Raw genomic sequence first — 25,872 nt, 5'->3', positions numbered from 1 at the left:
ACCCCGTGACCCTAAACACAATGCATACAGGCACAAAAAATGACTATAATTATAAAAGAGACATAAACGGTAAATATGGTGTTATAAAATGCCAATTTTCCAAAATAAAAACCAAATTGATATGATCATTTAACAAAGACCAATTATGAATGTTCTGGTTACTCAATGGTAAACACAATGAAAGGGTAACTTTTGGAAAGAGTTAAAAAAAAAATGTCATCACCTTGATTTGTCTGAAGGGTAAACTCCGCATGCAGAGACAATAGGAAGCCTTCCTTAATTAACTTTTTTTTTTTTTTTTGGCTACAAAATTCCTCTAATCTGCAACTGCAAAGCCATTTGAGGCTCTACATCGTGTTTATGATCCGCTCCATCTGTGTCATTGTGCTTGCAGGACTCAGGTGAATCTCCCAGAGCTCTATAGAATTGCATTAGGTTTTAATTTGTCTTTCTGGTTGTTGTTGTTTTTGGACAAAGCACAAGACAAGGAGGGATTGGGAGAAAGCTTCTCATTTGCTGCACAAATCAGGACCCAGCTGCAGACAGTACATACACACGCACAAGCACTGATTTCTGTGAGGATGTGTGTTTGTGTGTGGGAATTAGTGTGCGTATCAGCGAGCAGAAAAGGACAGGATAAAAATGAGCCCCAAGCTCCACAAATGACGCTTTGTGAATGAGAAAACACAATTCAAGCGATACATCATCGTCAGCCTGTATCTGAGCAGCTGCTGACCTACGGAGAGTCATAATGCTGATAGTTTTCAAAAAGAAAAAAGGAGCAAAAAAACACTGGAGGCTAATTTATCAGCCAGCTCTGATATGCAGCTATTTTTGTAAATCACACTGCTTTGTCTCCTCATCACCCAAAAATAAATGCCATAAAACAAAGGAAAATGGAAACTGCACCAGGTTGAACTATGATGCAAGTGTAGGTCTAGGTGGTGCTGTTCTGTAAAATCTCATTTCTGTCATTAGAAATTGTCTTTTTGAGTTAATCCTTTTAAGTGTCTGCTAACTTCATAATGAAGTACATCTGCGTAAAATTCCTAGATTTTTAAATAAAACTGATTTCTTAATCATTTTTTCTAATTTTTTAGTTCAGTAACATTCTATAAGTTTAAGAATTTCTTGGAGGCTACACTTTAAAATGGTTTAAATTGAAATTCTACCTATGGCCTTGTGCATCAAACAATTCTGCATTCTTGAAGTAACATGCATTCTTGATATTAATCAGATTTCTTTTGCCTTTAAATCCACTTTCATTGTGGCTCAAAACTGACATTTCCCACCACCTTTGTTCCATATGTATTCTCCTCATGGTGCAAGTCATATCTGGCTTCTCCTCCTTTTCTGACAGAACCTCAGTGCTTTTTTTTATTTTTGCTCCTGCATTGTTTTCATTGAAAATAAACATATTTGCAGTAAAAAAATAAGAGTTTAACCTTCGTTGTTGACCGTCTTCTTTGCCTTTCATCACCTTGTATGGTTCAAATGATAGGCTCAGTCATTTTAGGCATGGAGGATGCAGAGTAGTTCATATTTCAGGAAAGATGTTTTGCCACAAGGACCGATTTTCACGGCTGTGCACATCCTACCTGCTGTTGACATCAAGATAGCTCTGAACACCGAGTTATCTGTAAAGTGCAGACTGTTTCCCCTCCTGCAAATGACGTCTTCTTCCATTCAAAAAAAAAAAATTGTCATCCTTAAATGTCCAAGAATGGGTCAAAGGAACTGATATGTAACATTAGGGAGGGTTAGATGTCCTTCTTTTAGGCAGGTCTGACAAGGAATGTACATGCCTGGCTTTAGCTTCAAGATACATGAAAAAATGAAGAGTGTGGAGAATATGGAAATTTGTCCCGAGGAGGCCATCGTTCCACTGGAATTAAATTCTGAGACAAGTCATGCAGACCACGCTTGGCTGTGCTGTCTCCACTGAAAAATGTATGCAGTTCACAGTCTAGAAATATATAGAATTCACGAAGTTCAGATTTCATGTTTGAGAAAAATGTGATTTTTGCATTATTGAGTTTTTGAGAGTTGACAAAAAAAATCGTGAACATCAACAAGGAACTTTCAGACGGGGGGGGAATTGTAGGTACTCCACGTTAATAAAAGCAAACCCACAAAGGTCACTGGAAAACCTTGGAGATGACAAAATAAATCAAAACTTTGGACTGAAAATTTGACAACTTTTGAGTTGCTGTCAATTTTTTATATAAAACAAAAACACAGGCCTCACAAAATTTATTGGACTTTCAAAAAGAAAGAAAAGTTCAACTCAATTGTCTTGATTAGCATCATATAAACGTTTTAGATGCAATTTGGAAATTTGGATGTTTTAGCAGCAACTTTATGTAAATAACAAATCTGTCAGTCAGAGCTTGTGGTTGAGAGTCCAACCCTGAGACTGGAAGGTTGTGAGTTCAAATCCACAGCAGTCATAGCGACTCAAAAAATGGGACCCAACGCCTCCCTTCTTGACACTCAACATCAAGGGTTTGGATTGGGGGTGGGGTTTAACCACCAAATGCTTTCTGAACATGACTGTCTGTAGCTGATGGGTCAAATGCAGAGATCACATTTCGTTAACACACTTGCTGTTCTTTTTTTAAATTCAGTTTCTGTGGCGCCCTGGACATGGCAGTAAAAAGAAAATATAACTGTTCTCTCAATTTAATAATTTATGGACACAAACCTAATTTGTGTGCACTAATTAGCCACAAAATAGGATTTTTCTGCCCACAAATAAGCGATTTAGAAGCATTTTCTGTGCCAAAATACTAATTTGTGCACACATTATACTACCAAAATGCTCACTTGTGTGCACAAAGTACTAATCTGTGCCCACAAAAAGCTTATTTGCGGCCACAAGTTATCAATTTGAGGAATCAATTTATTTAGTTTTGTGGGGGGAATGTCAAACTCAGGTTTCAAGGGTCCTTAAGTTTCAACTGCAAGAACAAAAAATGTTGCAGAAAGGAAATGATCCTGAATAGAAGAAATGCATATAAACTTAAAGCATGTGACTGTTTAGGACAACACTTGCAAGTGTGACAATCATAAAAAGGAATTCGATGCGAGGAAGCAACGTTAAATAATGATTGTACTTTGAGTTCATTTACCGTTATGTCATGACTTTATTCAAGTTGTTCTAAGCCATTTCACCCTTCTAACGCTGTATTTCTTTTGTGTCTTGGGTTTAATGTGCATACTATGTAACCCTTGTGCTATCCTAGGCACTTTAACATTGGGAGTTGGGTCATCTAGACCCACTAGACAGTGCTCTGAACCTCTTTTCTTCAATGATTTGTGATCCTCACTGGTGTCTATGGATTACATGAAATCTTTCAACCTTATTCCACCTTTTGTCATGGTAGGGAGAACACGTCAATGCAGGGGGGGGGGGGGGGGGGGGGGTCATCTAAGATGGCACAAGGGTTAAGGAACTACCAAACTAAGATTTGTTCTGTTTTATGCATTTGCTGATGAGAACGATAATTGTGAAATAAACCATATTGTAAGTTAGTAGGTGAGAGTTCTTGGAGAATTCTTGATAATATTTTTCTGACTAATAGTAGGAAAGAAGAAGAAACGGGGCAGAAAATGAAGAGAACACAGAAGCAAGAATAGATAATGTCAAGAATAGTAGCAAATATAAAATAAATCAGGGGTGGAAAGAATGAGGTGAGGTTAAATTGGCCTGTGGGGTGGGTAGATGATCATTGTCATCAGGTGGTTGAAGTGTGGTCCTGCCCCCCTTTATTTGGTAACTTCCTTTACCTTTGTCAATCTGAAAGAAAGGACCAAATCCATCTTATTCACATCTCAGAAATCAAACTTACAATGCAGAATTTGTGTTATCTATGCTTTCTACAGCTCGTCATACAGGTTTTACCTAATGGTTCATGTTCTTTTTGATTTTTTTACAATGGCTAAAATGAAACATGCTTTTCAGTTAAACTGTCTCTTTTAAATAAGAATTGTTCTTGAATAAAAATAGAAAAAAGAATCAATTAAATTCAAGTTGATTTAAAATAAAAATAGGTTTTCCTCTGAAAGCCTAAACAATTACCTTTTGGTTGTTATGTGCTCTGCAGCAAAATATGGCCCAAATATATCCAAAAGAGGCTCATGCATCATTGTTTTATTGTTACAGACTGAATGTAAATGTAGAAATTCTTTCCGTTTGTGCTTCTCTTGCCTTGGAGTTATACTGACGGTTCAGTTCCTGTTGCTAAAAAGAGCTTTCCAGATCATCAATGACCCCTCGGACCCCCCCACAATAAAGATGTTTGACCCCTTGGCCGAAGGGACACAAAATGTTAAAAAAAAAAAAAACAAAAAAAAAAACAATCAACTAAATCTGTTAGACATTTCTTCTCACAAGTTGTGGTGAGGCGACTTTAAAAATCTGACTTTGCAATACCTTAAACATGCATCTTTTCGTTCTAGTTTTTACGGCTATCTTTTTTATATTTTATTTTTATTTTTTTAGCAATAATTCCTTTGTGGAACCCAATTAGGTATTTAAACTAAATAAGCTTAACTTAATTTAAGGTTAAATTGTACAAATCTTGAGCAAAAATTATTTTGAATGAATTTATTATTGATTTTGTTTAAATTAGTTTTTTTTAAGTTAACTAAATGAATTGTTGTTTGTCCAAACCAGTTTTAATAACTTTAATGCATCAAACTCTACTTATCTTTAGTTAATGATCACCATCTTTAATGAATTTAATATAACCTACGTGTGTATTGTATGCATCCTGTCCTTAGCCGTGGACCTCGCCTCTGGCTCGTCTTGAGCCCCCAGCCGTCTCACAACTCCACCTGGATGAAGCCCATCTGCTGGAATATTCAAACACATAGTTGTGGAGTTAGATAAGCTAATTTTTCTCTAAGATTTCTGGGACATCGCCTGTCCGTCCTGGTAGAGGATTCCTCCTTCATGTGGACATCCCTGTGGTTTCTTTTTTTCAACAGGAACCCGTTTTTTTTTTTTGTTTTTTTTTAAGGATTTTTAACAGTTTAGCTGTTTTTTAGTCTGCACTTAGTCTGTGATTTTTGTTGTATTGTCTAAAATGTATGTTTGATATAAACCAATAAATCAAAAAGCAATCAACAAATGCATCACAGTTATTGACAAAAGGAAAGAAAAACATGCAAAAATATTTCATGGCAGCCGGGAGCTCAAATATAGCAGATCGATAAATTATTTAATATTTTTAGTTTGGATAAAAACAATGCATGAAAGAAATTTCGAATACTGCAAGAAATAGCAAGCAGAATAGCTAGAGCAGCGTGCCTTCATCTTTTTGTTCTATTTAAATTATTTTTCTCATCTGCTGCCTCTCAGGGTCATTTATTCCATACTTATCCCCTCGATTCAGTTTCTAGCCTGTGCCACTTCTGTGAGAAGGCCATTTGAATCTATTCCACCTTGAATAAAATGCAGGTTAAAGTTGGACATGGAGGTGTGGAGTTTGAAAATGGCCTTGCAGAAGTTCAATGGTAGATTCAAGTTGCAGTTTAAACCGGTTCATCTGAAATTTCCTCTGAGGGTCGGAGTGGAAATGAATAACAGGCTCAATTTTCAAAGCCTTTTTGTTCAGCTTATTTAAAAAAGAAAGAAAAAAATTGTTTTTCTGTTCAAGTGAGCATTTTAAATAAATATGTTATGCTGAGTGTCTCCGTTTTTTCCCCCCCAGTTTTGAATGCCCAGTGTGATTGAATTTGCTGTAATTATCAGTGACATAACTGAAATCAAAAGGAAGAATAATCCCTGACATAAATCCAACTAAAGACTTCAAACATAGTCAAGACAACCTCATTATGGCTAACTTCTAAATTAAAAAAAAATACAGAAATTGTAGCAAACTGACATTTTGTCATCCAACTAAATTAATTGCTTATCAGGAGTAAAAAGAGTAAACGTAAAAAAAAAAAAAAAGGGCTGCACGGTGGCGCAGTGGTTAGCGCTCTTGCCTCACAGCAAGAAGGCCAACGGTTCAAGTCCCGGCTGGGGGACATGAAAAACACAACATCAACGGGGGACCTTTCTGTGTGGAGTTTGCATGTTCTCCCCGTGCATGCATGTGTTTTCTCCGGGATCCCCGGCTTCCTCCCACCATCCAAAAACATGCTACATAGGTTGATTGGCAACTCTAAATTGTCCATAGGTGTGAGAGTGAATGGACGTGTGATTGAGGATATTCTACCCTGCGACAGACTGGCGACCAGTCCAGGGCATCCCTTGCCTACACCCAAGTGGCCGGGATAGGCTCTGGCAACCCCGTGACCCCGAAAGGGAATAAACGGTAAAGAAGATGAATGAATGAGTAAAAAAAAAGTTACATATTTATGACTCCAAAGGTTATCAAGAGTTTGTGTTTTATTTGTTAATCTCCAAAGAAATTAGAAACATAAAGCATTTACGTAAAAAGCACTTTTTCCCCAGTTTCTCTGCGTCATCACTTCACTGCCTCTGTTGTGCATTCCCTCCACCCGTCTCAGTCCCATCAGCTGAAGGAAAAAGCCAATTCTTTCCAATTTGCACCTCTGACACTGACATTTCCCTGCAGATATCATGTTATCCTGATATGACTGACAAGGCAAGCAATTCCCAGCGACTATCTTGAATATTTATTCATTTTTTACCCTGCAAGAAAACAAGCTTGGAGCTTAGGAAGAAACCTGTGCAGCAGTGAACACACGGATGAACAATGACAACATGAGACTCCAGTACTGCAATGCCAAAAAACATGCTAAGTTTATACTGCAATGCAAAAAACATGCTAAGTTCCGTTAAATAGAGTATGTGCCTCGTTTCTAAAGTGGTTTATAATGTGCGTCTAATTAATTTTTTCCCCAACATAAATAGGAGCAGAAAAAAGCCAGTCTTGCGTGACTTGGGATAAAAATCATACATTTTTTGTTTTACTTGGCTTTAGGTTAATTACAGTTTTTTTTGTGGTGTTGATTAATTTTGGTAATGAAGTTTGGGCGTCCTTTTTAAAACATGGAAGTGTCAAATATTTGAAAATCCATCATAAATTAGAAAAGAAAATTTAATTGCGATTTGTGCCCAGCCAGAATTATGGCCCTATACGTTTTTTGGATATCGGAATAGAGCTGTGAAAGAAAAAGCCTTCAGCAAGATTTGTGTGATTTGGACCGCTTCGACATTTCGCATCTTCCAACTGTGAGTGAACGCCCTTGATTGGGCAAAAACCAATGTTCAGCGCATTCTGGAATGTGTCACACATGCCTGGTGTATGTAGTTGCAAACAAGCAGAGTCAGGAACTTCTCTTTCCCACAGAGCTGTTAAAGCTATAGCGCCTCCTGGGGGGCAATGCCCGAAAGCCACAGTTATAGACAACCTTGGAACATGTAAAATCCTTTCAAATGCCTCAGTTGCTTATTTGATTATTTTGCATTTCAACCAAAGCTCCTCATAAAAATTCGCTCATGTTTAATGATGAAATAAACCTCTTGAATCTTTTATTCCATTGGTGTAAACTTTAAGGACTGCGCTGCAACATTACAGAAACATAGAGCAGACACTTTGGTCAGTGTTTGACCTGATCTTCCAAAAACTCATTAAACTGTCTAAAAGTGGACGTGGGCATCTGAGTGGATTTAGAAGCACTGTTATTGTCCTCCATAATGCCTAAAGTGATCGCAGAAGTTACTCATCCCTGCTTTCTCAAAACAGGAGTGGCTGGACTTGAAAAAGGCCCTGAAATGCACTCCTACCGGCTGCCCACTCACGTTGAAGGAGGGTGATGATTCAGCAACAATGGATGTGGTAATGTAATGCGCTTTTGTTTCATTTCTGCTACTCTGAATGTCAGAATGCATTTCCTCATAACAAAAGCAGATATTAACTTTACTTATTCATAACCCAGTCCTGCTAGAGTAAAATATTTGTCCAGGGTTTCTTTTTTTTAATCAGAATTACTAAAACATACGAAGTATTTTTTTTCTGGGGTCCCAAAAGAAATACTTTCATATTTCTGCTGTTGCCTCAGTCTATATTATTTGTTTTGGGTATTTCAGCTCTGTGGACCCCAAAGAAAGTCTTAAGCCTGAGAGTAAACATCTTTTTTTCTTAAATGAACAGCCTGTGGCATTTAAATTGGAAATGTCAAGAAAACAATGTTGCAGCTATTTTAGCTGGAAAACAGACACCATGCTGAATTAATGCGTACAATGAATTTTAAAAATGTTATCTTAAATGGGTGTGGAAAATAAAATATGTCAGGAAAAACCATCTAAATGTTTTCTGTGCAAATTAGTTTGACCTGCAAGAAAAAAAAAGTTTGATTGTAAAGCAAGGTTTTTGTGCAGCATCGTCTCCTTTTAGAGCAGATGAACAAAAAGGCTGCAGTTTTTGCATCAGCAGCGTTTGGGTGCTGCAGCCATCCCCATTTAACAGCCTATTAAGCATCTTCACTTTCCAGGTCACCTGCGGCAGAAAAAAGCCGTAGAAGGCAACATCAGTAAGGTTACATGATCACTACAGAAGCGGCAAAAACTTTAGAGCCTGAGCACTTAAAATGCATTTCTTTAGTTTGTTATAACATGGCGGTGATACTGAAGGATAAACAAGTAATTGTGGACTTTTTTAAATTAAGAATGAGCGTATTCCCGTATATTTTATTCATTCATCTTCTTCATTTTATCCCTTTCGGGGTCACGGGGCTGCCAGAGTCTATCCCGGCCACTTGCGAGCGAAGGCAGGGGACACCCTGGTCAGTTCGCCAGTGTGTCGCAGGGCCACAATCACACACCCATTCACACTCCCACTCACACCTAGGGACAATTTGGAGTTGCCAATTGACCTATGAAGCATGTTTTTGTAAAATGGGAGGAAGCCGGAGACCCGAGAGAACCCACGCATGCACGGGGAGAACATGCAAACTCCATACAGAAAGGTCCCCTGTTGATGTTCTGTTTCAGGTCCCCCAGCCGAGACTTGAACCGGGGGCTTCTGTGAGGCAAGAGCGCTAACCACTGCGCCACCATGCAGCCAGTGTCATAAAAGCAACAGCATACAGTCAAATGTGCAAAAGGAGGATAATATTAGACAGATATGGCAACCCCAGATATTGCTGCATATGAATAATAAAGGGCTGATTCAGATGGCCAAAAGAAGGAAGCATCTCTTCATAAATAATGTTGTAACATAACTAATTAGGTTCATAGAGTCCGAAAAAGAACAGTTGTAAATGAAACTAGTGCCAGTCATTGTGGCATAAAGTCATCAGCTGAGTGACATTTCTTAAATCCAAAAAATTACCTTTAAAAAGTAGCATTACTACAAAATCATAATGTTGCAGTGTTAAAGTAGAGGCAAAACGTGATAATTCAGGCAGTCTCTCTTGCCTCAAGTGATTGAATAGATTTGATTTATAGACTTTTATTTTCATAAAAAGAAAACGTGTCAGTTCACAGACATTGAAATTAAATGTTTTAACTACTAATATTTTGCTGCTGACATTTTATTACTTTTAAACACATTTATTTAAACTTATGTTTTTTCTTTATTAATATTATAGCATTATAGCACTGTTGTTAAGTTGAAGAATTGAAAGCATATTTCAGCTTTTTGTCACTGTTGCTTTACAAACATAACAAATGACAAGGATGTCGTCTGTCTGAGGTTTTCAAAAATCTCCACAGCTCAGACATAAAGAATCTTTATGCCAATAAAGACTATTTTTGTGCAGATTTCTGTGAATACTATTATGATCTAAACTGTAGTTTGCATTTTAATAGTTTAATTTGCCACAGCATATGCCAATGCATACTGTATTTTTATATATGTATATATGCATATATATATATGCTAATTTAAGTATTTTTCCTGTGTAAGCTGTCATCACTTTCCTACCTCCATGCTGTTTTGGCAAAATCTGACATGTTTATATCTGTACATATCACCCTGCACATAGTTACGGACATTTTTATATTTGAACATTTCATATTTTGCATATTTGCACATTTCCTTGGTACACTCTGTACATTTTGTACACACTGACATTTTTATATTATACCTTGTTAGATTTTGTTTTTTGCACTTCAATGGTGACTGCAATTTCATTGTCCAAGTGGACAGTGACAATAAAGGCATGTCTTAACTTATCTTAATACATGAAGCAAAGTTGCATTAAAAGCCTGTTGCAGACAGGTAAAAGCCTTTTTATGCTGATAGGCTGCTGTTTCAAAACAACAAAATACTATTTATCTGAAGAATACATTTTGCTTCCAGGAATGACAGACTGCAGATGATCTGACCTAACTCATTTAAAGGGAGGAGTTCCAACACAAAACCCTTTGGTGACCCCTAAAACTGGTTTAACAGATAACATTTCTTTTCTTCTAATGATTTAACTGAGTATAGTTCAAAGCGTGGAGACTTGTTGCAAAGGAAGTGATAAAAAAAAATTCTGTGCAAGAGAAAAGTGAAGAGTAACTAACAGCTGCTCTCAAGGCTCCTGTCAAAGACAGCATCTCTGTGGAAATAGTGCTTTTGAACCGTGACTTAGAGGTATCAAAGAGGTTGTTCAAAGTGAGAAACTCTAAAGTATCCTTAAAAAAAAAACTTCTAGAAAACATAAAAAAAAATGAAAGACAAGGGCTGTAGGAGGAATTTTGAGTAAAATGTCTGAGGTTGGCTCAGTTTTGGGACCATCCTAGAGAGCATTGTAGCATTTATCACCAGGTTCACAGGTTGTCTGAGGAGGATCAGGGGGTTTAAATACTGCTGGCCTGAAGCAGGACCGGTCCTTTCTCGGGTCAGGTTAGTGCTTCGGTAATAGACAGGACCTGCGAGAAACCGAGATGAAATCAGCACATTTACTGGCTGTCCTCAAGCTGCTGCAACAACATGATGAAGTGAGAGCTGTCAAATTCCAAGCTCCAGGGTGAATAACTGATGCAGACAGCTCCTGCATTGCCAGAATTGTATCTATTTGTGGGGGATTAAATAAATAAATATTTTTAAAAAAATTAACAACAACCCAGAAAATTTTAAGCATGTATACACTTTCATTTCTCTTTGTGATCAATAAAATGTACTAAAAGGCTGTTGTCCCTAACAGCATTCTCTTGTGGATTTTTTTTCCACAAGCATTCAATATTGTGTCCAGACATCAAACAATGTGAAAACACTTTCAGATTCAATATTTTCTTGTTTCTGCTCATTTTTCAGGCATGAAAATTATTTGATTGATATTGTAATTAAAGCCATTTTCTCTCCCTCTCTGCCTTCTGCGCTTGACATGGCATGCTAATGAAAAAGCCCCACACGTGTAAATAAAGCGTCACTCCAACGATGCCAGCAAAGAAAAATACCATCTAGATTGATTTACTTGTAAAATAAGATCCTGACGTGGAGAGCCATTTTCCCGCAGTTAAATAGCTCATTGAAGGAAAGAAAATTGAGTCCAGTTCTGCAGAGCAGACAGTGCACAGCTGTGACGTGTTTGGCCTTGTTCCTTTGACGCAAAATGAGCTATTTAGGTGAACCTTCAATCCACAATGCCATTTCTGCAATCTTAATGCAGCACATTAGAGCATTCCCCGTGTTGCATACATTAAAGCGTGGATGAAGGATGGTTCGTCCATCCATCTTTTAAATCTGCTTTTTTTGTGTTAAGGGTCACAGGAGTCTGAAGCCTACCCAGGTTCCATTGGTGAAGGCCAATGGCACCCTGGACAGTCAGGACCAAACAGGAAGAATTATCCACACAGCTCACAAATTTTCTGAGCACTCTGCAGACACATTCGCTCACCCTCTGTGACCATGGAAATCACGTGGAACCCATCTAAAAACGTTTAGAGATAGCTTTCCAGCCAAACACACAAGTGAGCAAACTCCACACACGAAGACAAAATTGAAATTATGTCCACATCAACCAACCATGACAAGCTTGACAGGTTCTCTTTGGAGAGCAAAAGGACAGGGTATTTCAAATCTCTGCAGTGTTTGAGTAAATACCAAGATGATAAATGTGTCTGGTTGAGACCTTTATCCAAAGACAAGGAAAGTTTGTTAAAAAAAAAAAAAAAGAACTTAAATAATCCATATTAGTTTTTTAGTTTTTTTTTTTTATATTTAAATCAACAACACTGTAAGCTTTCATTAGCCAAATTAGATAATGATGGGGTTATATCAGTAGAAGTCCCAACTTTAATATCCAGATCTGCCAAGAATTGCAATTGGCTCTAAATTAGCACTGATTCTGAGTGGGCAGGCGAGGCTGCTGTTTATTCAGTGGAAGCTCATCTTGGATGTGATGAAGAAAAGACAATGTGCAGACTAATACGTCTTCCTTCTTGAATCAGGAAATCTATTTTGCGACTAAAAAATAAATAATCACAAAGGCAGAAAAGCTGAGCTGGAAGTCTTTTTAAGATTCACTTCGATCATCTGAATTATTTTAAAAGTGCTCCCAGTGGTCTTTTAATTAACAATTTCATATTTTATTTTAATTTTAATACAGTATTTAGCTAAAAAAAAAAAAAAAAAAAAAGCGTTGTTTTGTAGGTCATACAGCCTAACTTACATTATCGGTACCGCAAAAATGGCGAGCAACGTGGGAGCCATGCAGCCGTACAGTTTTGAGCCAGATCTCAGCTCAGACGAGGAAATGAAGGATGTAGTCGTCTACAAGTGGACGTGTCAGCCTGGAGAGGAGCGGGGACCTTGTGGCCCGCCCATCAGACTGGGTAACATGCCAGAGTCACCAAAAGAGGAAAAGTAAATACATAAACTTTGCATTACATGGGCAGAAGAATAAATCAAATTTGGTGTGTGTTGCTGGAGTCTACACCGATTCATCAGACCACAATGAGAGGAAGTGCAGTAGTTTGATCCTGTAACGTCTTTACAAAGCAGCAGCCAACAAAAATAACTCCATCCCTGAAAAAGTGATGTGCAGATAAAGCCAAGATACTCAACTAAAACCTTGCAAAGCACAAAGCAAGTATTTTCTGATTTGTAGTTTTGGATTATCCCATTTTTTTAATTCTGGATACAGTTGATTATCTACACAAATGAAAAGCCTTGCTGTTTTTACCCCAAACTCCCGAGGTCACCATGACAACCTGCTCTAATAGATCAGTGGGATTAGCTGGGATCAGTGTTACCTGCTGGTCGGCTTCACCTTACCTGAGCCCAGCGATTCATCTTTTGCATTTGGTAAACTGCAGCTTTTTTATGACTCAGAGATAATCCGTAATTGGAGAAGGATTATTAGGAATCAAGGTCTAAAAATATCACTGAGTTGCAAAAAGCCAAGATGTTTTTACATTAAAAAAAAACATCTTTTGCAGAAAGAAAGTTTTATCATCAAAATTCTTTTGCAAAAAAAGAAGAAAAAAAAAACTAACTACTACTACCCACCAGCCAAAGACAGGGACCTACTACCACAAAGGTTTCAAATTTCATAGGTGGAGAACTCCAGTTTTTTGTTCCCTTAGAATCTAATCAGGAAAAAAACAGTGTGTTTGCATAGATTACACAGCTGCACACAAAACAAAAAACAGCACAATTAAAGTTTGCAGACAAGATATGATAACTCAGATGAAACTCTATTTTGTGCTCTTCTTCCATGTTTTACACAGTGTTACGCTTATGGGTTGTGCAAAAGACTACGGGAGAAAATGTGTAGATTGCAGCAAAAAAAAACAACAACTCACAAATACACAGATTCTGGGGCTTCAACAGTGTTTATCACTTTATTAATGATGACCATCAACCTTATGAAGCCCGGTTTGATGGCTACTGACTCATGGGAAACAGGAGCTGCACAACCTGAGTGTCACAATCACACACACACACAAAAGGAAGGTACTGTACAAGCAAAGAGTGCCAGCTCCAGTCCTGTGAAACAAACTGATGGACTCATCATTAAAAGGACACCTGAAAGTCCCACAAGAACTAATCCACCCACTTGAGTGTAAGAAGTGATTCTACGGCAGGTGCACAAGCTCAAAACAAAGAATACTTGTAAAATTGTCTTTGGAAAAATGCTAAACAAAAATGACATTTCAAATGCCGGATGAGATCAATCATTATACAACAATTTAATTCCTATAAACCTCAGTTTGCTCATTTTTGTAAAAACGAATGATCAATTGCAATTGTGGTTTAGGAAAATGAAATTATAACTCTCGTCCAGAAGGATTTAAAACAATTAAAATTAAATTTGTTCAAGTAGAATTTGTTTTTCATTAATAAATAAACTAAATTTAAGTAAACTCAAGTAAAAAAACAGAAAAAAGGTCAAAAACCAAAAACGACATACAAAACTTCTAAGAAGAAAACACAGAGGACCCAAACTAACCAGAACAGAAACCTCATTTCTTTTTTTTTCTTTTTTTGTTTCCCCTTCTTTGCCACTGGTGATTCTTCCACACACTAATAAGTAATTATCAGCCCCGATTGACAAGCGCTTGAACTTTAAATATCCATTAGTTTCATGTCACAGCACAGCGGATATTAGCACTATGAAGATCATCACCCATGATCTCCAAACCACAAAGTCTGGCCTTCTGGCTGTTAAGCAGATAATTATGGCCCGCAGCAGTCATAGACTGCAAGGACCATATTGTAACTGGTACGAGGGTCGAACACTCAAAAAGTCAAAAACGTCAAAAAAACGCGTCAAAACGCCAAAAAATGGGGTCAAAAGTCGCCCAAAGCACAAAATGACACGACAATTGTGTAACACAACAAAAATACACACACACACGCACAACACCAACGCACAAACGTCAAAATTGTAGTCGCAAAAATGACGACAAAAAACCAAAAAAGCCCCAAAAAGCCCTCAAAGAACGGGTTTAAAGCCAAAAAGACATGCCCAGCCTATAGTAAAAGACAGGCCGCATTGAAATACATAGGCCACCTGACTGCAAAAACTTCTATATTGTTTTTCGAATGTTTTTTTATTATTATGGCCCGCAGCACTCACAGAGTGCAAGGACCATATTGTAACTGGTACGAGGGTCGAACACTCAAAAAGTCCAAAACGTCAAAAAAACGCGTCAAAACGCCAAAAAATGGGGTCAAAAGTCGCCCAAAGCACATGACGACATGACAATTGTGTAACGCAACAAAAATACACACACACACGCACAACACCAACGCAAAAACGTAAAAATTGTAGTCGCAAAAATGACGTCAAAAACCCAAAAAAGCCCCAAAAAGCCCTCAAAAGACGGGTTTAAAGCCAAAAAGACATGCCCAGCCTATAGTAAAAGACAGGCCGCATTGAAATACATAGGAAATCCTAACCGCAAAAACTTCTATATTGTTTTTCGAATGTTTATTATTGTTATTATTATGGCCCGCAGCACTCACAGAGTGCAAGGACCATATTGTAACTGGTACGAGGGTCGAACACTCAAAAAGTCAAAAACGTCAAAAAAACGCGTCAAAACGCCAAAAAATGGGGTCAAAAGTCGCCCAAAGCACAAAACAACACGACAATTGTGTAACGCAACAAAAATACACACACACACGCACAACACCAACGCAAAAACGTAAAAATTGTAGTCGCAAAAATGACGACAAAAACACAAAAAATCCCCAAAAAGCCCTCAAAAGACAGGTTTAAAGCCAAAAGACATGCCCAGCCTATAGTAAAAGACAGGCCGCATTGAAATACATAGGAAATCCTAACCGCAAAAACTTCTATATTGTTTTTCGAATGTTTATTATTATGGCCCGCAGCAGTCATAGACTGCAAGGACCATATTGTAACTGCTACGAGGGTCGAACACTCAAAAAGTCCAAAACGTCAAAAAAACGCGTCAAAACGCCAAAAAATGGGGTCAAAAGTCGCCCAAAGCACACAACGACACGACAATTGTGTAACGCAACAAAAATACACACACACACGCACAACACCAACGCAAAAACGTAAAAATTGTAGTCGCAAAAATGACGACAAAAACACAAAAATGCCCAAAAAAGCCCTCAAAAGACGGGTTTAAAGCCAAAAAGACATGCCCAGCCTATAGTAAAAGACAGGCCGCATTGAAATACATGGGAAATCCTAACCGCAAAAACTTCTATATTGTTTCTGCTTCGTTTCATTATTATTATTATTATGGCCCGCAGCAGTCATAGACTGCAAGGACCATATTGTAACTGGTACGAGGGTCGAACACTCAAAAAGTCCAAAACGTCAAAAAAACGCGTCAAAACGCCAAAAAATGGGGTCAAAAGTCGCCCAAAGCACAAAACGACACGACAATTGTGTAACGCAACAAAAATACACACACACACGCACAACACCAACGCACAAACGTCAAAATTGTAGTCGCAAAAATGACGACAAAAACCCAAAAAAGCCCCAAAAAGCCCTCAAAAGACGGGTTTAAAGCCAAAAAGACATGCCCAGCCTATAGTAAAAGACAGGCCGCATTGAAATACATAGGCCACCTGACTGCAAAAACTTCTATATTGTTTTTCGAAAGTTTTTTTATTATTATTATTATTATGGCCCGCAGCAGTCATAGACTGCAAGGACCATATTGTAACTGGTAGAAGGGTCGAACACTCAAAAAGGTCCAAAACGTCAAAAAAACGCGTCAAAACGCCAAAAAATGGGGTCAAAAGTCGCCCAAAGCACACAACGACACGACAATTGTGTAACGCAACAAAAATACACACACACACGCACAACACCAACGCAAAAACGTAAAAATTGTAGTCGCAAAAATGACGACAAAAGCACAAAAAAGCCCCAAAAAGCCCTCAAAAGACAGGTATAAAGCCCAAAAGACATGCCCAGCCTATAGTAAAAGACAGGCCGCATTGAAATACATAGGCCACCTGACTGCAAAAACTTCTATATTGTTTCTGCTTCGTTTCATTATTATGGCCCGCAGCAGTCATAGACTGCAAGGACCATATTGTAACTGGTACGAGGGTCGAACACTCAAAAAGTCCAAAACGTCAAAAAAACGCGTCAAAACGCCAAAAAATGGGGTCAAAAGTCGCCCAAAGCACATGACGACATGACAATTGTGTAACGCAACAAAAATACACACACACACGCACAACACCAACGCAAAAACGTAAAAATTGTAGTCGCAAAAATGACGTCAAAAACCCAAAAAAGCCCCAAAAAGCCCTCAAAAGACGGGTTTAAAGCCAAAAAGACATGCCCAGCCTATAGTAAAAGACAGGCCGCATTGAAATACATAGGAAATCCTAACCGCAAAAACTTCTATATTGTTTTTCGAATGTTTATTATTGTTATTATTATGGCCCGCAGCACTCACAGAGTGCAAGGACCATATTGTAACTGGTACGAGGGTCGAACACTCAAAAAGTCAAAAACGTCAAAAAAACGCGTCAAAACGCCAAAAAATGGGGTCAAAAGTCGCCCAAAGCACAAAACAACACGACAATTGTGTAACGCAACAAAAATACACACACACACGCACAACACCAACGCAAAAACGTAAAAATTGTAGTCGCAAAAATGACGACAAAAACACAAAAAATCCCCAAAAAGCCCTCAAAAGACAGGTTTAAAGCCAAAAGACATGCCCAGCCTATAGTAAAAGACAGGCCGCATTGAAATACATAGGAAATCCTAACCGCAAAAACTTCTATATTGTTTCTGCTTCGTTTCATTATTATGGCCCGCAGCAGTCATAGACTGCAAGGACCATATTGTAACTGGTACGAGGGTCGAACACTCAAAAAGTCCAAAACGTCAAAAAAACGCGTCAAAACGCCAAAAAATGGGGTCAAAAGTCGCCCAAAGCACATGACGACATGACAATTGTGTAACGCAACAAAAATACACACACACACGCACAACACCAACGCAAAAACGTAAAAATTGTAGTCGCAAAAATGACGTCAAAAACCCAAAAAAGCCCCAAAAAGCCCTCAAAAGACGGGTTTAAAGCCAAAAAGACATGCCCAGCCTATAGTAAAAGACAGGCCGCATTGAAATACATAGGAAATCCTAACCGCAAAAACTTCTATATTGTTTTTCGAATGTTTATTATTGTTATTATTATGGCCCGCAGCACTCACAGAGTGCAAGGACCATATTGTAACTGGTACGAGGGTCGAACACTCAAAAAGTCAAAAACGTCAAAAAAACGCGTCAAAACGCCAAAAAATGGGGTCAAAAGTCGCCCAAAGCACAAAACAACACGACAATTGTGTAACGCAACAAAAATACACACACACACGCACAACACCAACGCAAAAACGTAAAAATTGTAGTCGCAAAAATGACGACAAAAACACAAAAAATCCCCAAAAAGCCCTCAAAAGACAGGTTTAAAGCCAAAAGACATGCCCAGCCTATAGTAAAAGACAGGCCGCATTGAAATACATAGGAAATCCTAACCGCAAAAACTTCTATATTGTTTTTCGAATGTTTATTATTATGGCCCGCAGCAGTCATAGACTGCAAGGACCATATTGTAACTGCTACGAGGGTCGAACACTCAAAAAGTCCAAAACGTCAAAAAAACGCGTCAAAACGCCAAAAAATGGGGTCAAAAGTCGCCCAAAGCACACAACGACACGACAATTGTGTAACGCAACAAAAATACACACACACACGCACAACACCAACGCAAAAACGTAAAAATTGTAGTCGCAAAAATGACGACAAAAACACAAAAATGCCCAAAAAAGCCCTCAAAAGACGGGTTTAAAGCCAAAAAGACATGCCCAGCCTATAGTAAAAGACAGGCCGCATTGAAATACATGGGAAATCCTAACCGCAAAAACTTCTATATTGTTTCTGCTTCGTTTCATTATTATTATTATTATGGCCCGCAGCAGTCATAGACTGCAAGGACCATATTGTAACTGGTACGAGGGTCGAACACTCAAAAAGTCCAAAACGTCAAAAAAACGCGTCAAAACGCCAAAAAATGGGGTCAAAAGTCGCCCAAAGCACAAAACAACACGACAATTGTGTAACGCAACAAAAATACACACACACACGCACAACACCAACGCAAAAACGTAAAAATTGTAGTCGCAAAAATGACGACAAAAACACAAAAAATCCCCAAAAAGCCCTCAAAAGACAGGTTTAAAGCCAAAAGACATGCCCAGCCTATAGTAAAAGACAGGCCGCATTGAAATACATAGGAAATCCTAACCGCAAAAACTTCTATATTGTTTTTCGAATGTTTATTATTATGGCCCGCAGCAGTCATAGACTGCAAGGACCATATTGTAACTGCTACGAGGGTCGAACACTCAAAAAGTCCAAAACGTCAAAAAAACGCGTCAAAACGCCAAAAAATGGGGTCAAAAGTCGCCCAAAGCACACAACGACACGACAATTGTGTAACGCAACAAAAATACACACACACACGCACAACACCAACGCAAAAACGTAAAAATTGTAGTCGCAAAAATGACGACAAAAACACAAAAATGCCCAAAAAAGCCCTCAAAAGACGGGTTTAAAGCCAAAAAGACATGCCCAGCCTATAGTAAAAGACAGGCCGCATTGAAATACATGGGAAATCCTAACCGCAAAAACTTCTATATTGTTTCTGCTTCGTTTCATTATTATTATTATTATGGCCCGCAGCAGTCATAGACTGCAAGGACCATATTGTAACTGGTACGAGGGTCGAACACTCAAAAAGTCCAAAACGTCAAAAAAACGCGTCAAAACGCCAAAAAATGGGGTCAAAAGTCGCCCAAAGCACAAAACGACACGACAATTGTGTAACGCAACAAAAATACACACACACACGCACAACACCAACGCACAAACGTCAAAATTGTAGTCGCAAAAATGACGACAAAAACCCAAAAAAGCCCCAAAAAGCCCTCAAAAGACGGGTTTAAAGCCAAAAAGACATGCCCAGCCTATAGTAAAAGACAGGCCGCATTGAAATACATAGGCCACCTGACTGCAAAAACTTCTATATTGTTTTTCGAAAGTTTTTTTATTATTATTATTATTATGGCCCGCAGCAGTCATAGACTGCAAGGACCATATTGTAACTGGTAGAAGGGTCGAACACTCAAAAAGGTCCAAAACGTCAAAAAAACGCGTCAAAACGCCAAAAAATGGGGTCAAAAGTCGCCCAAAGCACACAACGACACGACAATTGTGTAACGCAACAAAAATACACACACACACGCACAACACCAACGCAAAAACGTAAAAATTGTAGTCGCAAAAATGACGACAAAAGCACAAAAAAGCCCCAAAAAGCCCTCAAAAGACAGGTATAAAGCCCAAAAGACATGCCCAGCCTATAGTAAAAGACAGGCCGCATTGAAATACATAGGCCACCTGACTGCAAAAACTTCTATATTGTTTCTGCTTCGTTTCATTATTATGGCCCGCAGCAGTCATAGACTGCAAGGACCATATTGTAACTGGTACGAGGGTCGAACACTCAAAAAGTCCAAAACGTCAAAAAAACGCGTCAAAACGCCAAAAAATGGGGTCAAAAGTCGCCCAAAGCACAAAACGACACGACAATTGTGTAACACAACAAAAATACACACACACACGCACAACACCAACGCAAAAATGTCAAAATTGTAGTCGCAAAAATGACGACAAAAAACCAAAAAAGCCCCAAAAAGCCCTCAAAGAACGGGTTTAAAGCCAAAAAGACATGCCCAGCCTATAGTAAAAGACAGGCCGCATTGAAATACATAGGCCACCTGACTGCAAAAACTTCTATATTGTTTCTGCTTCGTTTCATTATTATTATGGCCCGCAGCAGTCATAGACTGCAAGGACCATATTGTAACTGGTACGAGGGTCGAACACTCAAAAAGTCCAAAACGTCAAAAAAACGCGTCAAAACGCCAAAAAATGGGGTCAAAAGTCGCCCAATGCACAAAACGACACGACAATTGTGTAACGCAACAAAAATACACACACACACGCACAACACCAACGCACAAACGTCAAAATTGTAGTCGCAAAAATGACGACAAAAACCCAAAAAAGCCCCAAAAAGCCCTCAAAAGACGGGTTTAAAGCCAAAAAGACATGCCCAGCCTATAGTAAAAGACAGGCCGCATTGAAATACATAGGCCACCTGACTGCAAAAACTTCTATATTGTTTTTCGAAAGTTTTTTTATTATTATGGCCCGCAGCACTCACAGAGTGCAAGGACCATATTGTAACTGGTACGAGGGTCGGACACTCAAAAAGTCCAAAACGTCAAAAAAACGCGTCAAAACGCCAAAAAATGGGGTCAAAAGTCGCCCAAAGCACAAAACGACACAACAATTGTGTAACGCAACAAAAATACACACACACACGCACAACACCAACGCAAAAACGTCAAATTTGTAATCGCAAAAATGACGACAATAACACGAAAAAGCCCCAAAAAGCCCTCAAAAGAAGGGTTTAAAGCCAAAAAGACCTGCCCAGCCTATAGTAAAAGACAGGCCGCATTGAAATACATAGGAAATCCTAACCGCAAAAACTTCTATATTGTTTCTGCTTTGTTTCATTTTTATTATGGCCCGCAGCACTCACAGAGTGCAAGGACCATATTGTAACTGCTACGAGGGTCGACCCCCAAAAAGGTCCAAAACGTCAAAAAAACGCGTTAAAACGCCAAAAAATCGGGTCAAAAGTCGCCCAAAGCACACAACGACTCGACAATTGTGTAACGCAACAAAAATAGACACAATCACGCACAACACCAACGCAAAAACGACAAAATTGTAGTCGCAAAAATGACGACAAAAACACGAAAAAGCCAAAAAAAGCCCCAAAAAGCCCTCAAAAGAAGGGTTTAAAGCCAAAAAGACATGCCCAGCCTATAGTAAAAGACAGGCCGCATTGAAATACATAGGCCACCTGACTGCAAAAACTTCTATATTGTTTTTCGAATGTTTATTATTATGGCCCGCAGCAGTCATAGACTGCAAGGACCATATTGTAACTGGTACGAGGGTCGAATACTCAAAAAGTCCAAAACGTCAAAAAAACGCGTCAAAACGCCAAAAAATGGGGTCAAAAGTCGCCCAAAGCACAAAACGACACGACAATTGTGTAACGCAACAAAAATACACACACACACGCACAACACCGACGCAAAAACGTAAAAATTGTAGTCGCAAAAATGACGACAAAAACACAAAAAAGCCCCAAAAAGCCCTCAAAAGACGGGTTTAAAGCCAAACAGACATGCCCAGCCTATAGTAAAAGACAGGCCGCATTGAAATACATAGGCCACCTGACTGCAAAAACTTCTATATTGTTTCTGCTTCGTTTCATTATTATTATTATTATGGCCCGCAGCACTCACAGAGTGCAAGGACCATATTGTAACTGGTACGAGGGTCGAACACTCAAAAAGGTCCAAAACGTCAAAAAAACGCGTCAAAACGCCAAAAAATGGGGTCAAAAATCGCCCAAAGCACAAAACAACACGACAATTGTGTAACGCAACAAAAATACACACACACACGCACATCACCATCGCAAAAACGACAAAATTGTAGTCGCAAAAATGACGACAAAAACCCAAAAAAGCCCCAAAAAGCCCTCAAAAGACAGGTTTAAAGCCAAAACGACACGCCCAGCCTATAGTAAAAGACAGGCCGCATTGAAATACATGGGAAATCCTAACCGCAAAAACTTCTATATTGTTTCTGCTTCGTTTCATTATTATTATTCTTCTTGCACACTAACGGCGTCTTTGAGCTTAATTTTGACCCCCGCCACATACCCGAAAACTCACCAAAATTGGCACACATCTGGGATAAATTGAAAATGAATTTTCGACAAAGAGAACGTCACCCCCCCGAAGTCGATGACATCACAGCGAGCGTTCCCGTAAAAAAAATGAATGGGCCGAAAATCGCTTATGGGGCCAAAAAAAAATATTTTGAAATACAGTTACGAAACCAAAACACGCGTGTTGGATATATCCCAGAGAAGTTATGAAATCATTATGGGATGGCCACACGACCTACGGCTTGGCGGCCATTTTGTGGCGAACACAGAGAAATGGCGATTTTCTTGTTTTTTGACAAAATGGGAAAACGACCCTTTTGTTTAAGCGATTTTCACGAGATTGCACACACATGCCAAGACCATGATTTTACAACTACCAATGAAGTTTCGTTGACCTTTGACCTTGGGAAGGGGCGGCCATCTTAAATTTTCATAAAAAAGCACCTTTAGTAACGGATACAAACGAAAACTCGTCCTAGGGATTTTTATCGATCTTTTTGAAACTTCTCGGGCATCAATGGCAAGCTACTGTGGACAAAATGTTGGAATTAGAAGTTGTAGAATTTGAAACCCGTGCGCGTGGCGATTTCGCAACCGTCGCCATTTTAGCTAGCTCGCACATATTTTATCGGAATAGCCTGAAACTGAAATATGCGATACCCTGGCCCACACTGAACAAAACGATGTCACATACGACAAAATCGATAAAGGAATGTGGCCGTGGTAAACAAAAAACGATCGCAAAAAAAAGTGCTGACTCAGCAATAAAAAAAATTTTCGGATTTTTTTTTAAAGAATCGGCTAACGAAACCCAGATAACTTTGTCGGGTATATCAAAAGAAAGTTTTGAAATCATTACGTGATGGCGACACGACCTACGGTTTGGCGGCCATTTTGTGCCAAAATCTGCCATTTTGAGTTTTTCGCGTTTTTACACAATATGGAAAAATGAACTTTTTTTCGAGCGATTTTCACGAAATTTGACTCGCATGTCCCTAGCGTAAGTTTACATTCACCTCTGGAGTTTCGTCGACCTTTGACCTCGGGAAAAGGCGACCATCTTGAATTTTCTATAAAAAACACCTTTACCACCGGATTCAAACGTAAACTTGTCGTTGGAATTTTCATCAATCGTCTCAAAATTTTTTGGGCATCAATGGCAAGATACTGGGGAAAAAATGTTGGAATTAGAAGTTGTAGATTTTGAACGGCGTGCGCGTGGCAAGCTAGCAAAGTGGCGCACTGTTATAACTCCCATGCATTTCAATACAATACAGTGAAAATTGAATGCATGCATTAATGCCTGAAACAGAATACATTGAAAAACACTGGATATGGACATATAAGGAATGTGGGCGTGGTTAGCATAAAACCCCTGTTGCTAAGGACAACAAAAAGTTTACTTTTACCGATTTGTCCGAAACTGACGTCAATCTGTTCGTCCTCCCGAGGGGACCAAAACATAAAATGGTTGCTATGGAGATAAAATCAACAGAAAAGCGGCCATTTTGGAAAAAGTGGTTTTTTTATCAACTTATGACATGTAGCTCTCACCAATGGAGGAATGTGTTTTTCTGAATCAGTTGATGATGCTGATCGCTATGCTAGCACTTTTAACCACATTAGCATAGCTAGCATAGTTAGCATAATTAGCATTTTAGGTAATGTGTTTTTCCGAGTGAGTTGATGATGCTGATCGCAATGCTAGCACTTTTAGCCACATTAGCATAGCTAGCATAGTTAGCATTATTAGCATTTTAGATAATATATTTTTCTGAGTCAGTTGATGATGCTGATCGCTATGCTAGCACTTTTAGCTATGTTAGCATAGCTAGCATAGTTAGCATAATTAGCATTTTAGGTAATGTGTTTTTCTGAGTCAGTTGATGATGCTGATCGCTATGCTAGCACTTTTAGCTATGTTAGCATAACTAGCATAGTTCGCATAATTAGCATTTTAGGTAATGTGTTTTTCTGAGTCAGTTGATGATGCTGATCGCTATGCTAGCACTTTTAGCCACATTAGCATAGCTAGCATTGTTAGCATAATTAGCATATGCAGTTTTGACTAGCCTTCATCAAAAGTGGGCAGTGATGGCGGTGAGGGCGGTGAGGGCGGTGGTGCGTAGAGTTGGGCGTGGACGGCGGGTTGCGTCTGCGGGCCATACAACGCCGCTTGCGGCTTTAATTATTATTATTATTCTTCTTGCACACTAACGGCGTCTTTGAGCTTAATTTTGACCCCCGCCACATACCCGAAAACTCACCAAAATTGGCACACATCTGGGATAAATTGAAAATGAATTTTCGACAAAGAGAACGTCACCCCCCCGAAGTCGATGACATCACAACGAGCGTTCCCGTAAAAAAAATGAATGGGCCGAAAATCGCTTATGGGGCCAAAAAAAAATATTTCGGAATACAGTTACGAAACCAAAACACGCGTGTTGGAGATATCCCAAAGAAGTTATGAAATCATTATGGGATGGCCACACGACCTAAGGCTTGGCGGCCATTTTGTGGCGAACTCAGAGAAATAGCGATTTTCGTGTTTTTTGACAATATGGGAAAATGACACTTTTGTTCAAGCGATTTTCACGAAATTTCATACACATGCCACAAACACGATTCTACAACTACCAAAGAATTTTTGTTGACCTTTGACCTTGGGAAGGGGCGGCCATCTTGAATTTTCAAAAAAAAGCACCTTTAGTAACGGATACAAACGAAAACTCGTCCTCGGGATTTTCATCAATCTTCTTGAAACTTCTCGGGCATCAATGGCAAGCTACTGTGGACAAAATGTTGGAATTAGAAGTTGTAGAATTTGAAACGCGTGCCCGTGGCGAATTCGCAACCGTCGCCATTTTAGCTAGCTCGCACATATTTTGTCGGAATAGCCTGAAACTGAAATATGCGATACCCTGTCCCACACTGAACAAAACGATGTCACATACGACAAAATCCATAAAGGAATGTGGCCGTGGTAAACAAAAAACCGTCGCAAAAAAAAGTGCTGACTCGGCAAAAAAAAATTTTTTTGGATTTTATTTTTAAGAATCGGCTAACGAAACTCAGATAACTTTGTCGGGTATATCCAAAGAAAGTTTTGAAATCAT

At 38.9% G+C, this 25,872-nt stretch overlaps 1 long non-coding RNA gene across 3 annotated transcripts in view; it reads right to left on the bottom strand.

The window, feature by feature from the left end:
* The window catches only part of LOC110017725 (uncharacterized), a 105,104-nt gene that overhangs the window by 15,548 nt on the left and 63,684 nt on the right, over positions 1–25,872 (bottom strand). For all 3 annotated transcript variants that reach the window (XR_013654134.1, XR_013654136.1, XR_013654135.1), the window contains one exon: positions 4,758–4,857. This is a non-coding gene — a long non-coding RNA (uncharacterized LOC110017725). The remainder of the gene's footprint in view (positions 1–4,757; positions 4,858–25,872) is intronic.

This window comes from Oryzias latipes, chromosome 24 (genome assembly GCF_053564925.1).
Source record: "Oryzias latipes strain Hd-rR chromosome 24, Olatipes_Hd-rR_3.1".
Taxonomy (NCBI): Eukaryota; Metazoa; Chordata; class Actinopteri; order Beloniformes; family Adrianichthyidae; genus Oryzias; species Oryzias latipes.
Note: the sequence above shows the minus strand (reverse complement) of the source record. Positions and strands in the feature narration are given on the sequence as shown.